The sequence below is a fragment of the Hakea prostrata genome, chromosome 10 (genome assembly GCF_041222555.1).
Source record: "Hakea prostrata isolate BN-2017 chromosome 10, UWA_Hpros_2, whole genome shotgun sequence".
NCBI classification, from domain to species: Eukaryota; Viridiplantae; Streptophyta; class Magnoliopsida; order Proteales; family Proteaceae; genus Hakea; species Hakea prostrata.
In genome coordinates, this window is record NC_142609.1 from 24,061,560 (window position 1) to 24,088,712 (window position 27,153).

The following is a 27,153-nucleotide window of genomic DNA, read 5'->3' on the forward strand; positions in this document are numbered from 1 at the left end:
ATCCTTAACCATACTATATTTTCTTCATGATCCATGTTTAACCTAATTAGGATTTCTAATTATTCTTTCTTCGTTCTTGTTCTTGATTGAAATGAGGAAAAAGATGATGCATCTTTGCAACCATCTATTCCATGATCTCATTCTATTCTTTGAGATCTATGATCATCATCATGATCTTAACCCTAGCCAAATAAATTCCTTGAAACCCTAACCCTTGTATGATCTTTCTGGAAACCTTTTGTAACCTCCCATGTGAGGGAAACCTCATGGGTAATATTTATGGTTAACCTAAACTAGATTTCCTATGATTTCTTGTTATTTTCTGATAACAATCGTTCCCTCTCTTTCCGTGATCAAAACCTTTTTATGGGAACCATAAGGTTGAAACCCTAGTTTCTTGGGTCAAATCAAGAACCCATATTTTTACCATGACTTGATGATTTTATCTTCCCATATGATTCTAATACATCCTAGGAAGTTCCCCTTCGAATTTCGGATCAATCCGACTTCAAACGAAGAAGTTATGATGAAAACAGTTTCTGAATTTTCGTACTGACTCGATTGGTCGACTGGGTCAAGTAGACCAAGGCACTCGACCAATGAAGGCAGTAGCTTCAATTTTCGCTCAGTTTGATTCGTTTGCTCTCTGATCTTTTAGGCATCTTTCCTAATGTTATATCTATGATTGTTAGGGGTTTATTTGCTAAGTTTGGAGCCTCTCTCTTTGATCTTTGGATTATCTTCGACGATAATCAAGGTAAGGACAATTATCTCCTTAACTACATAGATTGCATACTCTCTGGTTTCTACTTTACGAAACTATGAGTTGTTTACTGTTTGTACACTTTATATTCTGATGTACTACTGTGAGAACAGTAGCTCTTTATCATGTTTCTTTTATTACTTAGACTCATGTGAGATTGCTTATTACTATATTGTTTTATGATTTGATCATGACTTTACATTCTTTTTTATATAATGAGTTGCTGATTGTATATGTCATGACTGATCTGAGACTGTGTTTGATTAAGTTTGGTTTGGGATTGGGAGGTGTCCTTTTGACACTTCTATCCTTGGACATTATCGGAAATAGTATGGGATGTTTCCGGGGTTGCCCATCAACACTTTCCCGAATCATTAGTTGTCATACCTAGGGCTGTCTAGCAGTGTTTGGTTAGGTTGTACCCCTGTTATATCAGACCCGATTCGGAAGGGTATTGAGACCGAACGACCCGTGGCAGCAATGGGGATTCACGGGCGCTTAAGATCGGTAACCAACCCATGAGAGGACGGGAATCACATTGTGGGGGCCATGTATTGGAGGGTTGCATATGGCTAGACTTGGGTCATGGGCGCTTAAGACCGATAACCAACCCGTGAGAGGACATGAGAGCTTCCCGTTTACCATATGTGGATAACCAATAGGGTTGATGAGTCCGTAATCCAGGACTATTAGGACTCTAGTGGAAAGGGTACCGGAAAGGATCGCTAGGGGCGAGGAATGGAAGTATCTGTACCTGAGTTGATGTAACTGAGTCGATGACTTGCATTGGGCTAGGCTTTACCCTGACATGCGCCGGTACTTATGCCAAATGGTTGTGAGAGAGAGTGTTGACTTAACCCCCTGCCATGGTTTGTCCTGAGGGATGCCGGACCCACTACCAACAGGAGCCGTATGCGTGACCTACCCAAAGAAGTACGGTGCTATGACTTAAAGCATGTCTGCCATAGAGACCATCATACATAGAGTTAAATGCATACATACATTATCTGTTTCATATTGCGTTGCATCTTGTTATGTTCTGCCGCATGTTATTTGTGTTGTTATGAGTTAACTTGCCTTACTGAGTTTCTTTCGAAACTCATTCATTTTTGTACAATCTGTTGTTAGACTTCTCTACAGGTTCGGATTTCTTTGACGGTCCATATAAGGAAGCGCAAGGTGAAGAAGATAAGACTGAAGGAGAAGAAGAGCTGACTGAAGATGTGGAATAGTTTTCTCTACATTCTTCTAGACTTATCTTTTACTTTACTTGTATTAGCTTAGAGCTTTATTTAGATTTCGATCTACCTTCTGCATGTGTTTGTAGGGTATATTTCCGCTATATTCTACAATTGTCTTTTGATTTGGTATCTTGTTATTCCGCACTCTGATATTCTCTAGTGATCCTTCTGAGATCTTTTCTTGAATTTTATTATTAACTTACATGAACATTATGATTTGTTCTTGCTTTTGATTATGTTATTGTGCTAAATGGATATGATCGTTCCTAAACTTGATCTTTTGGGCTGTGGATCACACTCTCGAGTATGCCAGTTAGGGTACCGGCTGGGGGGATGTGACAATGCGTCCAAAATCTGCTCAGCCCCTTAGATCTCCTGAGAATGACCTGCAAAAACAAACGTCAGATGTGGCCCGACCGCTGGGATCGGGAGTCCACCTCCAAAGGCTAAGTCAGTTGATGAACTTAGTCACAAACGGCTCTGCTGGAGCACAGAGCTAAGGAATGAATAACGAGAATACGATTAAGATTGTATGTGTCCTTCTACCTTGTGAGTAGGTGATGTCTTATATAGAGTTACTTTCGAATCTCCTTCGTTGGATGTATTTGAGCCTTCTTCGGATAGTCGTCAGATCTTAACAGATAGATCCGTTGAGTGATAGATCCCTACTAGGTTGGACTAGTAGATGAATCCTTTGATAATACGATCGTTATCCATATAATAGCGATAAGTGACAGCTACCAAATGCTGCTACCCGTATCTTTGTCGATTAGCCTATTTCGATCGTAGCGGATTAGGGCGTGCTTGTGACTAAATAAGTTTACTTCCTCAGCAAGCTATCTCTTGGACCCGGCTCGCTCGGAAGCGAGTCGATTCCTTTCGTCCCGACTGGGGTCGAGGGTCGGAATCAAGATTGAACCAGGTTCGATTATATTTTCTCCATATCATAAGGCTAATAAGATACCTTAATGGAACTTTAAACTATGCTCTTCTCTAAATTTTACATACTCAAATTTTGGAAGGATAATTCTAATGCATTCTATTGCTCAGAAATAGAAACATCAAATCTATTAGTGACTATTTTTACACTAGGTGAAGTGGCTGTTGAAAGGAAATCTAAGATGAACCTGTATTGTTTTGAGTTCTATCTTTTATGGAATCAGAATTATATTCTCCAGTCTCAAGATTTCCATTTAGATCTTGTTCTTGTATAGAAACTTTTGAGAATTCAAATGATTTTCAGTCATCATGTGGGTTGTACTAAGTTTTTTTGATTGAACTAGATACTTATGCAAATGATTGAATTCATATATTATGAGATTCATATTTTGATAAATTTGCAATCGATGACGAAAATGGAGGAGCGAATCCAATCCTCTGGCTTAGTGGAAAGATTTACTTGACATGTAAAATCACTCAAAACTGTCAGGATGGATCTCGACAGAGATGATTCACTTTATGAGTAAATTGTTCAAGGATGCAAGGAACAATTTTATTGTTCTTTGCGAGAATAAGTAATTCGCTTCCAAGAAGAACTTTTAATTAGATTGGGTTTAGATTTGTTCTAAAACTAATGTTTTGATTCAAAGTGTTTTTTTAGATTTAATTGAATACTATACTATTCTCTTTTGGAAAGTTATGAATGATTCCGTATTGAGTTTGAACATTACTTGGGGCTAACGCTAGAGCCATATATAGAACATAGGAGGAGATTGTTGAGGTATCGAGTCATACTCAAATAAGGTTGAGGTATCTGAGTTATACCCAACGTATGTTCTAATATATGCCATCGGATCAATTACGATCTAACGGTGTAATGGGCCTTAGTAGGAGAGTCCAACTAACTGTAGAACTGTGTTTAAACCCTAATCCTAACATTTTCTTCATTCTATCTTCAACATCGCAACTACAATTAACCTCGCATAAACCTTCATCTTCCTCTTCTTTCACCTTTCCTTCACTGTCCGTTTGTTCTCTGGGTTGTTTGTTGATCCAATAACCTCGGAGTTCCAAAAGCCCCTCTACCCAGTTTTTCACTTCACTTTCGTGTTATCCTAATTCAGTGCCTACCTTTGTATTCTCCTCTCAAAGCATATTCTCTCCCACAACATCAGAAAGAATCGCTCGGGTGGGTCGACTTTAGTCCAAAAGATGGGTTGCCAAGGTCCCCATGAATGGCTTCTCCTTAGATTTGGACATTGTTCTAAGAATAGCAGATTGATCGTCCGTGCGAGCCCACTCTGTTTTGTTCTTTTATAATATCGTTTGTGGTAATTCATCGAACCACACGCCATAGTTATTCTATTCTTTCTGTTGTTAAAAACCAAAAAGCACAATGATATCTGGCTTGACAATAAGCAACAATAAGCATATTCTGGTTAATCTGAGAGACATGATCGCCAAATTCGATTCTTCGTTCAGTTTGAAATCCGAGATTCCTCGAATTAGCAACAAGGTTTTTGGTTTGGACGTGCCTCTGATGGAACTGAAGATGCAATTGTTTAGAGAGGATATTATGGTTCTGGGGCTTTGTGCTCCTGGTGGCTGTGGCATATAACGTTGGCTTCCATGATCTGCCGAGACAGCGATGTCAAAGGTGTGTATAAAATCTGCAAACGTTCTTCTTGTTTACCCTCTTGGAGCCCAAATTTTCTTTCCTGCTTTATTTTAGTTATATTCATTTAAAATTTGATTATGTAGAAACCCTTTTGATTTAGTTAGTTCTATTTAGTTCAAACACTTCTACAAATAAAACAATTTTTTTGACATCGGTTACCTTTTAGTCTCCCCTGTTGGATGTATGAACAAGTTGTTTATGAAATGAACTCATATCAAGACTGGAGTGAATGGATTAGAAGAGGATGGACAGTTCGGGAGCCCATAATCAATTGGGGTTACAAACACCATTAAACACATTAATCCCTTTTTTTTTTTTTTTTTTTTTTGCAAACCTTGTGAAGAAGCTGGTTCTTAGTCTTGTTTCCTTTCATTTTGTATTGTAAAATATGTTATCAACTTCACACAGCAGTTCACCTCACAATATGATTTCACATGCTTATGTGTAAGGTTTTCTCATGGAAACAATCCAAGTTATGTCTTTTTATCTTTAAATACCTTTAAGTTTGTATTACCGAAAACATCAACTGTATGCTCTCCTGATTTTATGCCTTCATTCTTATTGAAACAGAGGGGTTCAAGAACATATGCTTTCTTAGCATTTCAAGCTCACCTAACTTTAAAATAATATTAAAAAGATTATCAGAACAGATGTTTCCAAGTTCACCAGTCCCTCAGTTTCTAAATGATGAAGATGCAGAGATGAAGCTGGGAAACCTGCTGATGCTGAGAGAAAAACAGCCTTTACTGTTGGTTCTTGATGATGTTTGGGAGGATTCAGTTGTTCAGAAATTTATCTTCAGAACAGGAGGATATTAGATACTGGTTACTTCAAGAACTGCATGTCAATCATTTGACTGTAAACATTCTTTAAAAATGCTCGGCGATGCAGATGCCATGGCTCTTTTTTGTCAGTCAGCTTTTCCTGGGAACGGCAAAGTGGAACCTGTGAGGAGCCTGAGTGGGATCTTCAAAACAAGGTCTTATATCTTAATCATATCCACTTATATCATGCATTCAATTTTTCTGTAAAAATGGGCAAGACTTGGACATTTTGTAATGGATGCTTCTGTACTGAAATTCATCCGTTTTTAAAAATCACTGACTTTACTGGAAATTGTTAAAATTGCAGATAGTGAAAGGTTGTAGGGGACTTCCATTGGCTTTTAAGGTGATTGGCAATTCATTGCGCGGACAGCCTGTCAAAGTGTGGAAAAACACAGAGAGGATGCTATCAAGTTGCTCCATTTTTATTCCCACAGTGATTTGCTCACGTGTCTTGCTTCCAGTTTAGACTACTTAAATAAAAAGGTTCAAGAATGTTTTATGGACCTGGGTTTATTTGGATTTTTATTTGCGGCAACAGCTGCAGCTGCTGGCTAAGATTAAGCCACATAAGATAAAAGAAATCCGACGATTGTAACTGTAAAAGCAAAATTTGAGTTTTACATTTAAAAGTCTAAAGGTTTCGAATTTACAAAACACATCCCTGCCTCTACTGAGCAATAGTACGGAAACAACCCATCATGGGGATTGTATAGTTCAGATGCAGAAACAGCTCGGCTGAGTTCACGACCTCTTCTTCTGTCAAGCTTTCTCCCTGAGTTTGTACATGTTGCGTCTAGAACTTCTTCGAGGGCCGGATATTGAGATGACCACCTTAAGAGCTCTCCAGCTAAGTTGGAATAACTGGGATGCCTGCACACATAAAGAAAGCAAGAACTGTCCGGCCTAGTTTTGGTAGGGGAACCGCCTCCGACGCCCAAGTTAGCCTAGGCAACAATAAGAGTTCTTGAGAGAGTTCTCAAGAACGTAATGAATAATTTATCAGATGGAAGTTCTCGTACCTTTCTCCATGTAGGAGGTGGGTTTATATAGAGGTTACCTGGAGGCGGCGCTTCCTTGAATTTCGGATCGACGGTTGGAGAGCGAGTGGAGTATCCTTGGAATAACGGCTCCTTCTTTGTCGCACCAGATAGAGCCGTTATGTTGACTCATCTCCCCAATTCTCGGAATAGATATGCTGAGTAGTTATTCGTAACTAACTCTCCTTGACTTGGTCAAGAGAGTCTTCTGAGACTTGCCTCGAGCGTGGCTTGCCAAGGAAGATATCCACCAACTGAAGTCGGGTATGTATTTGTCCCGAGTTGGGCACTTCGGGACCTTTTCCAAGGAAGAGTTGAACCAGCCCAAAAGGGGGTGTATCTGTCCCGAGTGATGCACTCGGGACATTTTCCAAGGAAGAGATGAACCAGCCCAAAAGGGGGTGTATCTGTCCCGAGTGATGCACTCGGAACCTTTTCCAAGGAAGAGACGAGCCAGCCCAAGGGGATGCATCTGTCCCGAGTGAGGCACTCGGGACCCTTTATGAGGGAAGAGATGCACCAGCCCGAGGGAGGTGTATCTCTCCCCGAGGGGGGGGGGACTCGGGACCTTAGTTCCCCACAACAGAGCCCCCCATTCTGTGCGATTGACTTCTCGAACATATGGAATGTTATTCTCAGGCTTCTTAGAAAGTCTCCTTTCTTCTTGGAGAAACTTTAAGACGTCGTCTTGAATAATAGCCACTATTTCTCCAAAGCCTTCTTTAAAGCTGGGGTTTGTAACTCCCAACCATTGTGTTAATTCACATTCATTATAGCTTCTAATATGCCAACGGTTGCGTTATCTCAACCGTTGAGATACTCGATCGTGGGCCGTTTGATTGAGATCTTGAGTCTTTTCAATCTCAACCGTCGTGGCCTTTCATCTTCAGTCGTTGGATCGTGACCTTTCATGTACCAGATCTCAACCGTTGCCATGCTTGACTCCCAACCGTTGGATGTGTCTCTTCATCTTCCTCCTCCTCACTATAAATAGAGGTTCAATCCTCATTTTTATTTTTTTGCTTGCAAACTCTCTCTGAAGTCTCCTACCTGCGTTGCTTGCTTTCTTCAACTAGCTAATCCAATTCTTCAACCAGTAAGTTATCTCTAACTTTTCTCCATTTCTTTCCTTTGTCATTTCTGTATTATGGATAAGTTAAGAAAAGGCAAGGAAATAGCCCGAGCCACCTCCCGACTGGAGGTCCCGACTACTGAGATCTCAAGTCCCGAGATGTCTTCCCGAACTCAATCTATGCATTATTCCAATGAAGATGATTTCTCAGATTCTCCTGACTCTCATATTGTGAGAGCAGTTGTTGACTTAGCTAGGGACGACCCTCTTGACCATGAACCCCTATGCTCTAATTTAGGAACGGACTTAGTCAATTTCGATCCTTCTGTGGATTCTCTGGCTGAGCCGGAGGTTGATAGTATTAGTCAATATCCTGCTAAATTCTGAGTTGCTAGTCAGAGGCATTATTCGCCTTGTCCACCCCTTTCTCGTCCTCAAGATTGCCGGAATCGTTGGCCACCTTTTCTCCCTACTGAGTTGCTTTCTGAAGAGGCAACTCTTGAAGAAAGGAACAAACCAAAGACGCCTTCTCACATTGATTATGACCTCAAGTTTTCGGGTCCTGAATTCTATCCCGGAGATCTTAACCAGAACCATCTCGAGCGTTTAAGGGATTTCTGTGAATTTCCAAAGGATTATTCCTTCTCGCTCCCGTCTTCGTCCAGTCGAGTTGGAGAGTCCCCTGATGGGGCCTTCTCCCTTTATTATGATGCCTTCTTAGGAGGTCTTCCCATCCAGAAAATTATTGAAGACCTTCTAACTCATTATGAAATTTCTCCTACCAACCTTATTCCAAATAGTTGGAGAAATGTCACTTGTTTTGTTGGTTTCTGTTATAATGTTGGAGTCAAACCAACATTCCCCCTTCTTCAACATTTCTTCGAAGTTAAGAGTCAATCAAAGGGGGGTTGGCTATCTCTTCATCGTCGGGTAACTGATGCGATTGACTGGTCGGGCAACATCATTTTGTCGGGGTCTATGCCTACGTCCACCAAGGGGTGGAGACATCACTTTTTCTTCTGCAAGCCCCCAGTCCTGCCGCCATTCCCAACTGCTTTTATGAAGAAATCCAAATCAGATCTTAAAGAACCCAATAATCTTATTGAGTTGTCTGCCGCCGAAGAAATGGCTTTAGAAAAGATCATCCAGGTTGAAGGAGATTCAGCTGCAGTTCACGGGTACTTGTCTGAGTATCCTTCTATTCTTCAGTTGTGGGGCTTTTCTCCGGGTGAGCCCCTTATTCATTGACGTTCTTCAATTTTGTGGATTTTCTTATCTTGGATCTTCTAATCTTCTTCGTTTGTTGTCGCAGTGGCTAACAAATTGGACATCGACGCTCTTCGGGCCATTACAAGTGGGAATACCAAGGAGGCTTTCGCCCTAAAGCCAGTGAAGAAAGGCTGAGCCACAGAGACTGGTCCCGTTGTCCAGGCCCTCAGTGCTCCTATTCGTCCAAGCCTTCGAGCAAGAAAACTGCCAGGAAGAGCGCTTCTGCTGGAGGAGGTCCTCTCGAGATAGGCGTCCCTCAGCGTCCCCGTCTAGCCACTCGGGTAGGCCCTCCAAGAGGCCTCAGGACGACGAGGATGCTGCCGAGGGGGATTCCCAAATGTCCCCCGTGTTCATTCCCGAATGGGACTTAACCTAGAGTGACACGGTGCTGGGGGATTTGAACGCAGCCAGGACTTGGCTTCTTGAAGGGATGATCCCTTCTGATCGCCAATATTTGAAAGATCTCCAGGATGACAAGTTTTATGCCAGTGCCTATAGGTACTTCTCTGTCCTTATCTTTTATAGTTCTCCAAGTGACTTCTGTAATATGGTATTCCATATTTTCTTCAGGTACTTCTCTAGAGGGGCACATTATATGGGAGAGTGCATGATTCGCTCGGAGCATCTGACTAACCAGCTTCGGGATGTTGAGAAGGCTCGCGAACGGTCCGTCATGGAGCTTTCTGAGTCTATCAAGAAGGTTGAGGCTCTGAAGAAACGGGATGAAGAAAAAAATCTAAAGCTGAAGGAGGTGTCCAAGAGAAAGTCAGCCCTTAAGGAAGAACTTTCTCAGACGAAGAATGACTTGGATGAGGCCCTTAAAGATAAGGAAAGGCTGACGTGCGAGAAAGCTGAGATGGAGTCTACTACCCTTGAGCTTCGCTCTGAAGTTCGGGCAGGAAAACTTCCTATTAGTGCCGAGGATGTTCCCGACGTCGTCCGGAAAGAAATCATCGCTTCTTACCTTGGGACTTCTCAGTTCAAGAAACTTCAGTTGGCCCTCTCTGCTTCGACCTACCGCCTCGGGCTCAATGACGCTTTCACTGTAGTTCTTCGACGGGTTGATATTCCTAACCCGAAGGAGTTCGCCAGGATGCTAGACGGTAGAGTCTACGAGACTCTTGAAAGAGATGTACCTGAAGGTATTGAGTGCAGGGAACCATTTAGCCCTCCTGATCCTCTTCTCTATATTGATGAAGATGAAGAAGTGGGCTCTGGAGAGAGTCTCGAGAAAGAGCGTCCGGACGAAGAGCTTCCCGAAGGAGAGAATCCTCCTGAGAACTAATAGACTTAACTTTTTCTTCCTTCTTGCTTTTGAGAAACTTGAATACTTGAACTTTTGGATTTTTGCTTCTGTCACTTGGATTTTTATAAGTACTGTTGAATTTGCCTTTCTCTGTATTATTGGAATAGTAACTTGTAGTTGTTTGCTTCCAACTGAGGCATTAAGCTTCTTTTGACTTGTCCCGAGTATCTACCCGAGTCACTAGCGGAATGCCTTAGAGGTTATGATGCGTTGAGTTCTCTTGAGGCTTTATTCCAGATGGTCTGCCTGAATAGGGTCCCGAATGAAGGTCTTTGAGAAATTCCATCTTATGAGAGCCTTACTTAGACTTTCATGAGAAATGGAGAAATTCTCCCGAGTGGCTACCTGAGTGAGGTCCCGAGTGTGACGCCTTTGAGAAATTCCATCTTATGAGAGCCTTACTTAGACTTTCATGAGAAATGGAGAAATTCTCTCGAGTGGCTACCCGAGTGAGGTCCCGAGTGTGACGCCTTTGAGAAATTCCGTCTTATGAGAGCCTTTCTTAGACTTTCATGAGAAGTGGAGAAATTCTCCCGAGTGGCTACCCGAGTGGCTACCTGAGTGAGGTCTTGAAATGTGACGCCTTTGAACTTTCTTAGGTTCTTCGTTGATTTGAAGGGCGCTCCTGGGTTCTTAAACTTGTTAAGAACTCTCCTGGGCTCTTCTTAAGAATGCTCGGGTTCTTGAACTTGTCAAGAACTCTCTTGGGTTTTTCGTTGATATGAAGAGCGCTCCTGGGTTCTTAAACTTGTTAAGAACTCTCCTGGGCTCTTCTTAAGAACGCTCTCGGGTTCTTGAACTTGTCAAGAACTCTCTTGGGTTCTTTGTTGATTTGAAGAGCGCTCCTGGGTTCTTAAACTTGTTAAGAACTCTCCTGGGCTCTTCTTAAGAACGCTCTCGGGTTCCTGAACTTGTCAAGAACTCTCTTGGGTTCTTCGTTGATACGAAGAGCGCTCCTGGGTTCTTAAACTTGTTATGAACTCTCCTGGGCTCTTCTTAAGAACGCTCTCGGGTTCTTGAACTTGTCAAGAACTCTCTTGGGTTTTTCGTTGATTTGAAGAGCGCTCCTGGGTTCTTAAACTTGTTAAGAACTCTCCTGGGCTCTTCTTAAGAACGCTCTCAAGTTCTTGAACTTGTCAAGAACTCTCTTGGGTTCTTTTGAAGAAATGCTTGTCTTCTTCGCTATAACTTTATTTTCAAGAAAAAGGATGTCAAATATGGAGACGTAGACTTTATTGAGAATCAAATGGTCTTTCGACTTGCTTGCAAATGCTACATATCTGGACTAATTCTACTGATAGAATTTTCGAAGATTCATGGAATTCCAAGTTCGATCAATTGTCTCGCCCGTGGCTAAGCTTTTTAGCTTGTATGTCCCTGGTTTCGTCTCTTGTTCGACGAGATATGACCCTTCCCATGTGGGTGAGAGCTTGCCTTGGTTTCTTGGGTCTGATGCCGCAACTTTGCGGAGCACTAAGTCACCCGTACGATGTCTTCTATTTTTTACCCGAGCATTGAAGTATCCAGCTACTTGGTTCTAATATCTGTGATTTCGGTATTCTGACATGCTCCGCACTTCGTCTATTAGATCAAGATTGCTCTTCAAGCCTTCTTCGTTAGCTTCTTCATTGAAGTCTGTATATCTCTTTGATTCTGCCAATACCTCCACCGGGACAAGTGCTTCTGTGCCGTAGGCTAGCCGAAAAGGTGTTTCTCCCGTAGGAGTTCTGGCTGTGGTGCGATATGACCAAAGGACGCTTGGTAGTTCTTCAACCCATTTGGCCTGACTTGTCTCCAGACGCTTCTTTATTCCATCCAAAAGCGTCCGATTGGTTATCTCAACTTGCCCATTGCTCTGTGGATACGCCACGGATGAAGTTCTATGCTCGATGTGATATCTTTCACAAAAATTCTTGAAGCCGGCTTCGATAAATTGCTTTCCATTGTCGGTCACAAGGATCTTTGGAATTCCAAATCTGTAGATGATCCTTTCTTGAAAGAACTTCTCCATTTGTTTCTTAGTAATGGATGAGAGAGGTTCGGCTTCCACCCACTTAGTGAAATAGATTGCCACGATCAAATATTCTCTATTGTTGGTGGCCTTAGGGAGCTTTCCCACCAGATCCATTCCCCACATGACGAAGGGAATCAAACGGAGACAGATGTAGGAGGGACAGCCAGAGTCTTCGGAACAGATGCATGAAGTTGACATTGCTTGCATTTTCTGACATATTCCACGGCATCTTTCTGAATAGTCGGCCAATAAAGGCCTTGGCGTATTATTTTATGGGCCAAAGCCCGACCTCCCATATGTGCTCCACATATTCCTTCGTGTACCTCGGCTAAGGCATATTGAGCTTGAGAAGGGCCAACACACTTTAAGAGAGGTTGTGTGACCGATCTTTTATAGAGTTGATCTTCTATGATGGTGAACTTCACGGCTTGATTTTTAATTGCCTTAGCCTCCTTGACATCTTCTGGAAGGATATCATTCTTCAAATATGATATTATTGGGTTCATCCAACTAGGCTCTCCTTCAATATCCATCGCCTCGACTTCCCGAATGCTAGGAATTTCCAACTGTTCAATATAAACGGCTGAGCCTAAGGTTGAGTACTTGGATAAAGCCAACTTGGATAACTCGTTTGCTAATTAATTTTCCTTTCTCGGAATTTGCTTTATTTCAAGATGATCGAAATAATGGCAACAATCGTCAATTTTGGCTAAGTAATTTGCCATTCTTCTTTCCTTTGCCTCGTACACGCCGCAAACTTGATTCACGATCAACTGAGAATCACTTCGGACTTCCAATTCTCGAATTCTTAGCGCTCGGGCAATTCTTAGTCCTGCTAGAAGGGCTTCGTACTCGGCCTCATTATTAGAGGCTTTGAAGTTGAATCTTAAAGCATAATGAATAGTGAATCCATCCGGGCTGATTAGCATTAACCCTGCTCCACTCCCCGAAGAGTTGCTCGAGCCGTCGACATATAAAGTCCATAACTCCTGACCGGGTGGATCTTCTACTCCCGAACTGGGCATGCTATTCTCAAGAACAAAGTCGGCTAAAACTTGTCCTTTTATAGCTGGACGAGTTCTGTACTCGATTTGATATTCGCTTAACTCAATGGCCCATGTTACCATTCTTCCGGCTAAGTCTGGTTTCTGTAGTATCTTCTTCAACGGGAAGTTGGTCAAGACTACAATTGGATGAGCTTGAAAGTATGGTCTGAGTTTCCGAGATGCGACTATAAGAGCTAAAGCTTGTTTGTCCACATCCGGATATCGCGTCTCGGCATCTACTAGAACATGACTTATGAAATAAATAGGGTTTTGCGAAGTACCTTCTTCTTTTACTAACACCGCGCTTACTGCCGCTGGAGAAATGGCTAAGTATGTGAATAATTGTTCTCCCATTGAAGGTCGGGCTAAGAGAGGTGGAGTCCCGAGCTTCTCCTTTAACTTCTCAAACGCTTTTTGACATTCATCCATCCAAAGTGTATCCTTTGCCTTCCCAAGGTCTTTAAGAGCCTTGAAGAAAGGCAAACATTTCTCACCCGATCTAGAAATGAATCTGTTTAAGGCTGCTACTGTGAAACCCGGCCCTAACCTTAACCCGGATACTCTTTGATTGTAGGTCCGAAGACCCGAAGTAGAAGTGAAAGTCAACTATGGGCCATATTGGTGGAAGATATAGTGTTCGACTCCGAACCTATGGAGATTGAAGATGATGCCCCATACTTGAAGACATCGTTAGATATAGAGAAGAGACTGAACCTTGATGAATAGAAGATTAGTTGATGACCTTAGAGCTTGGTGGGATATGATTTAAAGCCAGTTTTCCATGCTAGGTATGTTATAGAATATGTGTTTAAAGTTTCGTTTGATTCCGAGTAGTGGAAGACCCTCAAATCCCTATTTTTGGCCTCGCTGTGTCACTGGGTCGAGTGCTTGGGTTGACTGGCCAATGCTACCCAGCCAATCTACCCAGAGTTGCTGAACTCGAACAGAATCTTCTGTTTTGAGAATCTTGCTATATATACCCCATGACTTCGTGATTTTAGTATCCCTAGCCTCCATAACACTTAGAGAACGAAGGGAAACCATCTCCAAGCCTCCAAGAGTGAAGAAGAAGACCTAATCTTGCAATCTTGCAAACTCTCTCTCTTGTTCTTCAATTAAAGGTTAGTAATCTATCTTTTATGTTAATGATTATTCTTTCCATGATCACTCTCATCTCTGAACTGAGATTATGATGAAGATGCTGCAACCTTGTAGTCATATCTTTACAATCTCTTTTCATTCTCTTGTGCTAAGATCATCTCATTCATTCTTGACATGATTCTTATGATTTCTTCTTAAACTATGATAATATTTCCTATTTTGATTCATTCTAGCATTATAGATGCTTCTCTATGATTATTCATACCTCTGATCTACTGTGTTCTTGTACTAGAATGAGATCTAATCATCTCTAGTTCATCTCTTTCATTCATAGCATGTTTCCAATGAAAACTATGATTTTTACCAAAATAGAAACTATGGTTCTAAATTAGTAAGTAATGTTTTAATGGTGGTTTGATGTCTAAATTATGCTTTTTAGTCTTTGACTACTGTGTTAGACAATCCCTCCAAGTTTCGTCGCATTCCGGTTTGTGTAGCAAAGGTTTCGGATCAAAATTCTATTTTTATTTTCAGATTTGCTCTTGGGCAGATTGCCTAGGTCGACTGGAGCACTCAACCCAGCCAATCAACCCGCAATAGCAGAATCTGTTTTCTTCGTCCGATTTGATTCGATTCATGCTTATTCTTTTAGGACTACTTCCTAATGATTGTGTGATGCTATTCTAGGGTTTATTTGCTAACTTTGGATTCATCCTCTTGTCCGTCCGGAATACTTTCTAATCTATTTAAGGTAAGGAAAGTTGTTACCATATTAACATAGATTTAGTTTCTAATTGGGGAACTACTTAGATTGCTACTGCTATGTTAGTTTATATTATGATATGAATGCTGCAAGTACATTAGGATCATATTTCCTTATTTACTTTATGTATTGGATTATGTATGAATACTTACTCATGTATGTTTTCTTATTTATTTAAGCTTGTCTTATTATACTCTTTCATATGATGAGATATTTGTCGTGGATGATATGACTGAATTATGATTGTGATTGCTTAGGTTTGATTTGGGATTGGGGAATGTCCTTTTGACATTTCTGTCCTTGGACCTCATTGGGAGTAGTATAGGATATTTCCAATGTTGCCCTTTAACGCTTTCCCGGATTATTGGTTTTCATACCTAGGACTTGTCTAGCAGTGTTTGGCTAGGTTATACCCTTATTATATCAGACCCGAATCGGAAGGGTATTGAGACCGAACGACCCGTGGTAGCAATGGGGATTCATGGGTGCTCAAGACCGGTGAGTTATATCCGTGAGGGGACATGAATCACATTGTGGGGACCATTTGTGGGTAGAGTTGCATATGGATAGACTTGGGCTCATGGGCGTTCAAGACCGGTAACCAACCCGTGAGAGGACATGAGAGCTTCCCATTTACTATATGTGGATGACCTATAGGGTTGATGAGTCCGTATTTGAGAGAGTCGGATATGCTGACTCTAGTGTGAAGGATACTGGAAAGGATCACCAGGGCCGAGGAATGGACGTATTTGGATCTGAGTTGATATGACTAAGTAGAAGACTTGCATTGGGCTAGGCTTTACCTTGACATGCGCCAATACTTAGACCAAACGGTGATGTGAGAGAGAGGTGACTTAACCCCTAACCATGGATTGTCCAAGATGGATGAAGGACCCACTACCAACCGGCATTGTGTGATGAGACCTACCCAAAGAAGTATGGTGCTATGACTTAAAGCATGTCTGCCTATAGAGACCAACATACATAGAGTTAAGACTCATACATGCATTGTTGTCTCATATCATATCACTTATTGCTTTGTTGTGATACTATCTAGCCCAATGCAAGTCATCTAGTCAGTTACATCAAGTCAGGTCCAGATACTTCCATTCCTCCCCTCTTGGGATCCTTTCCGGTATCCTTTCCACTAGAGTCAGCGTATCCGACTCTCTCAAATACGGACTCATCAACCCTATTGTATATCCACATATGGTAAATGGGAAGCTCTCATGTCTTCTCACGGATATAACTCACCGATCTCGAGCGCCCATGAGCCCAAGTCTAGCCATATGCAACCCTCCAATAAATGGCCCCCACAATGTGATTCCCGTCCTCTCACGGATATAACTCACCGGTCTTGAGTGCCCGTGAATCCCCATTGCTACTACGGGTCGTTCGGTCTCAATACCCTTCCGAATTGGGTCTGATATAACAAGGGTACAACCTAATCAAACACTGCTAAACAGCCCTAGGTATGACAACCAATGATTCGGGAAAGTGTGGATGGGCAACCTCGGAAACATCCCATACTATTTCCGATAATGTTCAAGGACAAAAGTGTCAAAAGGACACCTCCCAATCCCAAACCAAACTTAATCAAACACATTCTCAGATCAGTCATGACATACACAACCAGTAGTTCATCATATGAAAGAGAATGTAAAAGCAAAATCAGATTAAGCAGCAATAAGTAATTCATCTAACATGAATAATGAAAAAGATGGTATAAACAAGTGCTACTGTTCTCACAGTAGGAGATTAGAATTAAAGTACAACAACAGTAGGTAATCTCATAGTTTCGGAAAGTAGAAACCAGAGAACAAGTAATCTATGTAGTTAAGGAAATAACTGTTCTTACCTTCTAATTCGCAAAGGAACTTAGAGAATCAAGTAAAACCTTGACTAAACCTGAGAAAAGAGTCTTAAACAAGTGTATACTATGAGTTAGGAAAGATACATGGAAGAAAAGATTACAATTCAATTAAAACAGACCAAGAATGGGGTTGTTGTACCCATTGGTCGACTGATTGGTCTACTGCCCCAGTCGACCAATGAGTCGACCAAAAGAGACAGTAGCCTTCAAAAATCAGAATTTTTAGAATATGAATCCGAATTTGGTGGTTCAAAAGGGTACAAAATAAGGGGGAAACTTTAATGAAAACATCTAAGTCTATAGAGGACAACAAACCATTAATCAGATCAAGTTTCCAGGTCACAACTCAAGAACCAGAAAGTTAACCTAATTAGGTTAAACATAGATTATGACAGAAAAATATAATATGACCAAGGGTAAGGAAATAAAATTAATAGGTTACAATTCTAGTAAGGAAAATAAAGTGAGAGTCTTCTAACATGATCAAAATAGGGGTTCTTGATCTTACCCAAGAAATTAGGGTTTCACCCTTTTTGGTTCCCATGAAAAGGTTGAGAGTTCCGGATGAAGGGAGGTAAATGTTAGGTCAATTACAACAAGAAGAATTAAAAAACATTGAATTTAGATCAACCTCCACATTACCCATGAGGTTTCCCTCACATGGGGGGTTTACCAAAAGGTTCTCCTGATGACCACACAAAGTTAGGGTTTCAAGGGTTAGGGTTTCCAGGATTCAATTGGCAAGGGTTGAGATCATGATGATGATCATAGATCTCAAGGAACATGATGAGATCATGGAATATATGCTTGCAAGAATGCAGCATCATCTTCCTAATCTCAATCAAGAACAGATTCAAGAAAAGAAAATCAGAGATAGAGAGGAAAGAGATCATACACATACCTTTGATGCAGGAGGATGAGGATTGCTTGAGTTCTTGCGAGATATCAACCAAGGATGCAAGGGAAGCGATTAGATTAGGGTTCTAACTCGTTTCAGAGGCTTAAGAGGCAGAGTATTCCCGAGATTAGATTTAAATAGAGTTGCCACGATTCAAATTTCAAAAACAGAATCAATTGGTCGATTGATTGGTCGACTGGTCCAGTCGATTGATTGGTGAGTCGACTAATCAGAACAGCAACTTCAAAATAGGGAATTGAAGGCTCAAATCAAGTCCAAACATCAAGGGGTTTTGCACACACCTAAAGTGACATACCTAGTAGGTAGAAATGCCTTCGAACCAATACAAAGAGCACTCTAAATCCATCAACTAATCCAATCTTCATCAGTGTGCAGTTCCATATAAAGGGCACTGACATCCATACTCAAGGATTCCACTCCAGCCATCAAGTCTTCAACTGAAATGGCCCAAAGTTGACTTCTTGCCTTACTTCGGGTTGCTGGACCTACAAACAACTGGGTTTCTGGATCAGGATTAGGGCTGGGTTTCACATTCTCCCCCCTTAAAGAAATTTCGTCCTCGAAATTGAAAGCGTACATGTGCTTCCAAAGAGGTGAGGGAACTTCTCCTTCATATCTTCTTCCTTCTCCTAAGAAGCTTCTTCAGGGGTATGATTCTTCCAACGAATCTTTACCAAAGGGATGGTGCGATTCCACAATTGTTTGTCCTTCTTATCCAAAATTTCGGCTGGCTCTTCATCATAGGTGAGATCAGCACTAAGTCCTTCAGGTGCTTGCTGTAGAATGTGTTTCAGATTCTCTATATATTTCCGGAGCATCGAAACATGAAACACATTGTGCACAACAGCAATAGACGGAGGTAATGCCAATCGATACGCAACAGGTCCAACCTTCTCCAGAATGTCAAAAGGTCCAATGAAACGAGGGCTAAGTTTTCCTTTAACATTGAATCTCATCACGCCTTTCATTGGTGAAACCTTCAAGAAAACTTTCTCTCCAACTTGAAATTCAAGATCGGTCCTTCTCTTATCAGCATAAGATTTCTGCCTAGACTGAGCAGACTTAATCCTTTCTTTTATCATATCGACCATTGCACTCGTAGCTTTAATCATCTTAGGACCTAAGACTTTTCTTTCACCAGTCTCAGTCCAGTACAATGGTGTCTTGCAAGTACTACCATACAAAGCCTTAAATGGAGCCATGCCTATCGTTGCTTGATAACTGTTGTTATAGGCAAACTCAACCAAAGCTAAGTGTTCATCCCAATTTCCACCCATATCCACCACACAAGATCTGAGCATATCTTCTAAAGTCTGAATTGTCCGCTCAGATTGTCCATCAGACTGGGGATGATGAGCTGTACTTAAATTCAATTGGGTTCCCAAAGCCTTCTGTAAACTGTTCCAAAACCTTGAAGTGAACCTAGGATCAAGATCAGAAACAATACTCATTGGCACACCATGCAGATGCACCACATTATCCACATAAAGCCTGGCTAGCTTATCCAGAGTATGAGTGATCTTCATAGGAATGAAATGGGCTGATTTGGTCAACCTATCAACAATCACCCACACAGTGTCATTGCCTTTACTCGTCCGAGGCAAGCTAGTCACGAAGTCCATAGAGATATCTTCCCACTTCCAACTAGGAACAGGAAGGGGCTGAAGTAATCCAGATGGAGGTTGATGAACAACCTTCACACGCTGGCAAGTCTCACACTTGGCAACAAAATCATCAACATCGGCCTTCAAACCAATCCACCAAAAATGTTCCTTCAAGTCCTTGTACATCTTGGTGCTTCCAGGGTGTACTGTAAAGATCGATTGGTGTGCTTCCTTCAATATTTCCTTCTTAACTTCATCATTTGCTGGCACACACAATCTACCTCTAAACAATAAAGCACCATCCATGGATATACCAAAGTCGGGGTCCGACTTAGGATTCGAAGAAATCTTCTCAAGCTTATCCTTAAGTTCTTGATCAGAACACTGCAGAGCGACAATCTTATCTCTAAGACCAGATCTTGCCGTCATGGCAGAAAGAACAAAATCAGAATTCTCAGGGACAACTTCCAAATCAAAACTCTTAATAGAAGACAACAAAGGTAGACTCAAAGCATTCAAATCCAAAGTCTTCTTCTGAATCTTCCTACTAAGAGCATCCGCAACAACATTTGCCTTCCCAGGGTGATACTGAATATCACAATCATAATCCGAAACCAATTCCAACCATCTTCTTTGCCTCATGTTCAACTCCTTTTGGGTAAAGAAGTACTTCAAACTCTTATGATCTGTGAAAATGGCAATCTTCTCACCGTAGAGGTAATGTCTCCAAATCTTCAAAGAAAAAACCATCGCGGCAAGTTCTAAATCGTGAGTGGGATAATTCCGCTCATAATCTTTCAATTGTCGAGAAGCATAGGCTACAACCTTACCATGCTGCATCAGTACACAACCCAAACCGATCATTGACGCATCAATGTAGACTGTTAGACCACCGGAACTATAAGGTATAGTCAAAACCGGGGCACTTGTCAATCTATCCTTCAACTCTTGGAAGTTCTTCTCACAAGCGTCAGACTAGACAAACTTCTCTTCTTTCCTGGTTAGCTTAGTCATAGGAGCAGCCAACCGGGAAAAGTTCTCAATAAACCTTCTGTAGTAACCTGCCAATCCAAGGAAACTTCTTATTTCCGTAACCGTCTTCGGTCTTTCCCAATCAACCACTGCTTGGACGTTTTCAGGATCAACACGAATACCTTTAGCTGAAACCACATGGCCGAGGAATACTACACTCTTGAGCCAGAAATCACACTTGCTAAACTTAGCATAAAGCTTCTTTTCTCGCAGTCTTCGCAACGTGATATCTAGATGCCTTGCATGCTCTTCTTCACTCTTTGAGTAAATCAGGATATCATCAATGAAGACAATCACAAACTTACCGAGCACATCGTGAAAGACTCTGTTCATGAGGTCCATGAACACAGCAAGAGCATTAGTCAATCCGAAAGGCATGACTCGGAACTCATAGTGGCCGTACCTTGTTCGAAAAGCTGTCTTGAAAATATCACTAGGCTTCACTTTCAACTGGTGATATCCGGATCTTAAATCAATCTTCAAGAACACGGCTGCACCTTTCAACTGATCAAAGAGATCATCAATTCTGGGCAGCGGGTATCTATTCTTGATAGTCAGCTTATTCAACTCACGGTGTCAATGCACAGACGCATAGTACCATCCTTCTTCTTGACAAACAAGACAGGAGCTCCCCAAGGTGACACACTAGGTTGTATGAAACCCCTTTCAATGAGCTCATTCAACTGGTTTTGTAACTCCTTTAGCTCAGTAGGAGCCATCCTATATGGAGCCTTAGATATCGGAGCGGCACCAGGGATAAGATCAATAGAAAACTCAACATCCCTATTTGGAGGCACTCCTGATAGATCATCAGGAAAGATATCAACAAAGTCACAGACAATTTTGACTTCGTCAATACTTTTCTCTACTTTACTCTTGCCTTCAGATGAAGCATCATCTACTAGAGCATAGATTTGCATTAGTGCGGACAGTATCTTCCTACATACCCTTCTTTTCTCACCTTGAAATTCAAAGACCGGACTTCCACAAACATGGAACTGGATCTTCCTTGAGGAACAAAGAAACACAGCTTTGTGGGTTGTCAACCAGTCAATTCCCAAAATGACATCAAAATCCTTCATCTCAAGAAGTATCAAATTGGCTTCCAAGTTCTTCTCACTAATCAACACAGGACATTTAACTAATCCTTTATCTAGTTTCACAACAGGACCAGTAGGTGTACTAATCAATAAACAACTAGACAATTTCTCAGGGATTAGATCAGTCTTCTTGATAAATGCAGATGATATGAACGAATGAGATGCACCCGTATCAAATAAAACAAATGCAGGAATAGAAGCAACTAACAATGTACCTATAATCACTTCATGGTTCGCATCTTGCTCAGTACTGAAGATACTGAACACACTACCAGAGGGAGGAGTATGAGCACTCTTCACCACTGGGGCAAGCTGCTGGACAGGCTTCTTTGGACATTCACGAGCAAAGTGACCATTCTGTTTAAGCAAACAGGGTTGCTAGGTCCTACTGAAGTAGCCGCAACAGGGGGCTTCTGAACCAATGGCCTTGGATTCGCATTCACTGGCCTAGCACTTGCATTCACTGGTTGCCGATTCCCGCCATACTGCTTAAACTGGCCGGACTGCTGAAAACCAGGGTTTTGACCTACACTCCTAGGCTAAAAAACAGGAGTGGGATATGGTGTAGGTCTCATAAAACGCCGATCATTACGATCCACCAATCCAGGGTTCCTAGGCTGCCATGGCCTTTGCACACGAGCGTTCTCCTTCTCAGTTTCTTCCAACTTCTTTGAGTTCTGCATCACTTGAGCAGAGCTCACTATAGGCTGGACAGTGAGGTAAGCTTTAATGGATGGGCGTAGTCCTTTAAAGAATTTCTTCGCTTTGGCAAGATCAAGCTTCAGAGAATCAGGAGCAAAGAAATGAAGCTCCTCGAATTTCTGTTGGTACTCCAACACAGACAAAGATCCTTGCGCAAGAACCATAAACTCAACCTCCTTCGCATCTTTCACTACCTCAGGGAAGTAGTTCATGCAAAAAGCTTCCTTGAACAACTCCCAAGTTACTACACCTGCATGCAAACCTTCCAAAACAGGCCGAGTAGAGGTCCACCAAGCGTCAGCTTCCTGTTGCAACTTCTGCTCAGCAAACAAAATCTTCTGAGCTTTAGTACATTGTAAATGACGAAAAGCCTTCTCCAAATCACGAAGTCACTTGTTAGGAAACAAGAGGTCCTTGGTAACACCAGTAAAGCTGGGCACTTGCATCTTAGGAAACTTCCATCAAGCAAGTATGAGGAGTTCCAGCTAAACCTCCCGCATTCGGGACAACAGTATGAGGATTTCCATTAACACCTGCACGAGTCTCATTATGCAGAGTCATGAAACCGGTCATCATTTGGTTGAACTGGGCTGCTTGCTGCTGCATCATGTTACCCATGATATTGGCAATATCACGAAAATTTCCAACATTCAGGGCACCGGGTATGTCATGGGTACCCTGATCACCAGTATTAGTATGCTGATCGTGACCATCTTCAGGTATCTCACCACGACCACTTCCATAACCACTGGATTCACCACGTCCACTTCTTAGAGTAACCATTCTGCAAAAACTGAGAACGTCAAAATACCAAATTTCGAAGTTTCAACATAATCCACAAGTCCAAATGATTTGAAAACTTAAATCAATCATAGGGCAAAATCACATTTTCCAAAAATCCAACACAAAATGAGTTCACTGGGTCCATTGGTCGATTGATTGGTCGACTGCCCAGTCGACCAATGAGTCGACCAATCAAGACAGAATACGAAAATTCGCATTATAAGCCTCATTTTCACATTCCAACTTCATTTTAACTTCATCCAAAGGTGAGAGAGCTTAGGGGAAAGATTCCAAAGGTTCTTCCAAGTGTTCTAGAAGTGATTTAGTGCTTCAACAACAACACCACAACCCACATTCATCTCACACAAGGTAAAACTCTCATTTTCTCTTTCACTTTCATCTTCTCATGCTTGCATTTCAATCAAATCCATGTTTTGCTTGTATCCATTGTTAGAAATCATGTTTAGGAATACTTAGAAACATATTCCCTAGGTTTTAAACACTATTCCATGCATAGACAACAAGTTCTAACATCTTCTTGCACTTCTCACGAGGTTTTCGTACCGAAATCGTTATCTTTAGAAAAATTTCGATTCCTCACAAACCACTTGGAGTTTTCTCATGAAATCAATTGCTACATGCTCAAAATGATAATGTGGATATGTCCATATAGTTTGATTTAACCAATTTCAACTTTTTCAAAAATCCAATTTTGACCTAGAATGCAAAAATCCCCAATTTCTTCTTGCTGAATTTTCCACTTTAGACTGAGATTTCGATCGATTTTCCTCAAATAAACTTCATAGTCATGAAATTCCAAGTATTGTGTACATGCTAGTATCTTCAAATCAAATTTTCCGAAAACTACAAAAATACCCTTTTAACTTAAAATTTTGAAATAGCATTAACAACAATGTCTTTGCTTCTTCCACAGACATTCACCATGCCGAGGGGTGTATGAGGATGAGGACGAGGTCGTATGGTAGGGGCACTCAGAGGCAGAGGTCAGGTTCCTTCAGAGTCTAGACAGGAGGTTCGGAGACCAGATAGATTTGACACTCCCCAAGCTGAGTTCTTATACGAGGCCTACTTCAGTTATTGTAACATCGAGCTAGGATGTCTACTACACCTTTGAAATCTCAGGGTCTTCAGGATTCAGCAGAGGTTCAACACCTTGTAGTGGACACATCTTTTTACAAAGGATCTGCCGATATACCCAGAGCTAGTGAGGTTGTTCTTCAGCATCCTAGTCTATATTGAGGAGGCTAGGGGTCCAAGACATCCACTTCGGCTTGTCCTCAGGAGCAGGGTCCTTCAGACTCGGATCTGCTTCTCTACGACATCACTGGCTAAGATCTTGCGGGTCCCTCACTACCCGAGGCAGTGCATATGGATACCTTCAGGGGCAAACATAGATAGCTACTTGTTGCCATATGAGCTGCGCGAGATGTAAAACCCAGCCCTAACCTTGTCCCGGAAACCTTGTTATTTGTAGGTCCAGTGACCCGAAGTAAAGTAAGAAGTCAGCTTTGGGCCATCCCAGTGGAGGACTTGGTGTCTGGCTTTGAATCCATGAGAGTTGATGATGAAGTTCTATTTATGGAAACTGAATCTTGATGAAGATCGGATTAGTTGATGGACTTGGAGTGCTCTCTATCATGGTTTGAAGGCATTTCTACCTATTAGGTAAGTCACTTGATATGTGTGCAAAACCCCTTTAGGATTGGATTTGATCTGGGTCTTCAATTCCCTGTTTTGGAATTGCTGTCTGCATTGGTCGAGTGGACCAGTCGACCAATCCACTCGACCAATGGGTGCTGTCTTTGGCAATTAGGTCTTGCTTGCTCTATTTAAGTCCAATCTCGAGTCTACTTCATATTTGCTGCCTCCAAACTCTTTGGAACTAACCAAAGACCTCTGCAAGTCATCTCCCTTGCATCCTTGGTGATTTTCTTGACGGATCTTCGTCAAAACTCTTCCTTTTGCATCAAAGGTATGTCTACACTCTCTTCTTCTCCTCCATCTCTGTTTTTCTTTCCTTTTTGAGTTGAGACAGTAGAGGAGATGCTGCATTCTCTGTTGCAAACATCTCTGGACTTGTCTTTCATGATCTTCCTAAGGATTAATGGCTAAAACAATGATCTTAACCATGATCATTGCAAGCTTTTGAAGGAATCATGATCAAACCATGATCTAGTCTTTGTTTATCTTTTGATTTGAATTCTGATCTCCTTGGATCTACTATATTGATCATGTTAGTAGTCAATTGCTGTGTTTTCTTTTCATGATCCATGATCTATCAATCTCTAGTTGTTTCTCTTCTACCATACCATGTTTTCTTCATAAATCATGATAGTTACATATATGGTAGGTTTTGTTTCCTTATTTAGATTTATGCTCTTAGGTCTATTTTCTTGAAGATCTAAGTATGCTTTTCATGATACCTTTACATGAATCAATGATCCATTATCCTATTGTTCTTGTCTTTGATTTCTATCTTGAATTCTTCAAGATCCATGATTGATCTAATTATGGTAACTTTTTGTTTCCTAATTTGGATCTTGATGACTTGATTTGATTAGTGTTTTGAGATCCCCTATATGTTAGGATACTACTAATGTAGTTTACCCCTTGATTAGTACCCTTTTGAACCACCAAATTTGGATTTTATATCTCAAAACTCTGATTTTATAGGCTACTGTCTGCATTGGTCGACTGATTGGTCGATTGGACCGATCGACCAATCCACTCGACCAATGAGTACAAACAACTCCGAATTGGTCTGTTTTGGATGCTTTGGTATCTTTTCTGTTAGGGATCTTTCCTAATATGTTGTATACACTTGTTTAGGACCTTCTTCTCAAGTTTGTCAAGATCTTACTTGATTTCTTAGGATTCCTTTGCGAGTTATAAAAGGTAAGGATGGTTACTTCTTTAACAACATAAATTGCATATCTTAGTTTCTATATTTGAATCTTGTTAAGTTATTTCTTTAATTAGATTCTTATAATGTAATACTACTGTAGTACTGTCTTGATATCAGTAGCATTACTTATTCGTATTGAATTGACTCATGTCTGATTTACTTACCAGTTATATACAAATTGATTGTAGTTATTGATTTCTTTCCATATATGAAGTTACCATATATGTGATGATATGAATTGATGCATGTGTATGCTTAAGTATGGTTTGGAAAGGAGAGGTGTCCTTTTGACACTTCTGTCCTTGGACTACTACGGGAATATTATGGGATGTTTCCGGAGATGCCCTCTGGACACCTTCCTAAACTGTTGGATGACATATCTAGGACTGTCTAGTAGTGTTTGGCTAGGATGTCCCGTTATGTCAGACCCTAATCGGAGGGGTATTGAGACCGAACGACCCGTGGTAGCAATGGGGATTCATGGGCGCTCAAGACCGGTAACCAACCAGTGAGAGGACAGGAATCACATTGTGGGGGCCATTTATTGGTAGGGTTGCATATGGATAGACTTGGGCTCACGGGCGCTCAAGACCGGTAACCAATCCGTGAGGGGACGTGAGAGCTTCCCGTTTACCATATGTGGATGACCAGTAGGGTTGATGAGTCCGTAGTCAGGGACTATGAGGACTCTAGTGTGAAGGATACCGAAAAGGATCGTCAGGGATGAGGAATGGACGTATCTGGATCTGACTTGATGTAACTAAGTAGAAGACTTGCATTTGGCTAGTCTTTACCCTGACATGCGCCGGTACTTAGACCAATGGTGATGTGAGAGAGTGGTGACCTATACCCCCAAACATGGAATGTCCCGAGGGATGCCGGACCCATTACCAACTGATGATGAGTGATTGAGACCTTCCTAAAGAAGTATGGTGCTATGACTTAAAGCATGTCTTCCAATAGAGACCAACATATGTAGAGTTAGATTCATACATTCATTGTTTGTTTCATACCATATTGCATTTATGTTTGTTCTGAAATCCTGCCATTTATGTTATTATGGATTTACGCGCCTTCTTGAGTTTCTTTGAAACTCATTCCTTTATTGTACAATGTTTGTTAGACTATTCTACAGGTACTGAATATTATGACGGCCCC

At 41.4% G+C, this 27,153-nt stretch overlaps 1 long non-coding RNA gene across 1 annotated transcript; it reads left to right on the top strand.

The window, feature by feature from the left end:
* The first annotated feature begins 3,916 nt into the window (after nt 1–3,916).
* Nucleotides 3,917–5,874, top strand: LOC149002327 (uncharacterized). Its single transcript, XR_016170438.1, has 3 exons — nt 3,917–4,600; nt 5,192–5,600; nt 5,753–5,874. It is a non-coding gene; the product is annotated as an uncharacterized LOC149002327 (long non-coding RNA).
* The last annotated feature ends 21,279 nt before the right edge of the window (nt 5,875–27,153 follow it).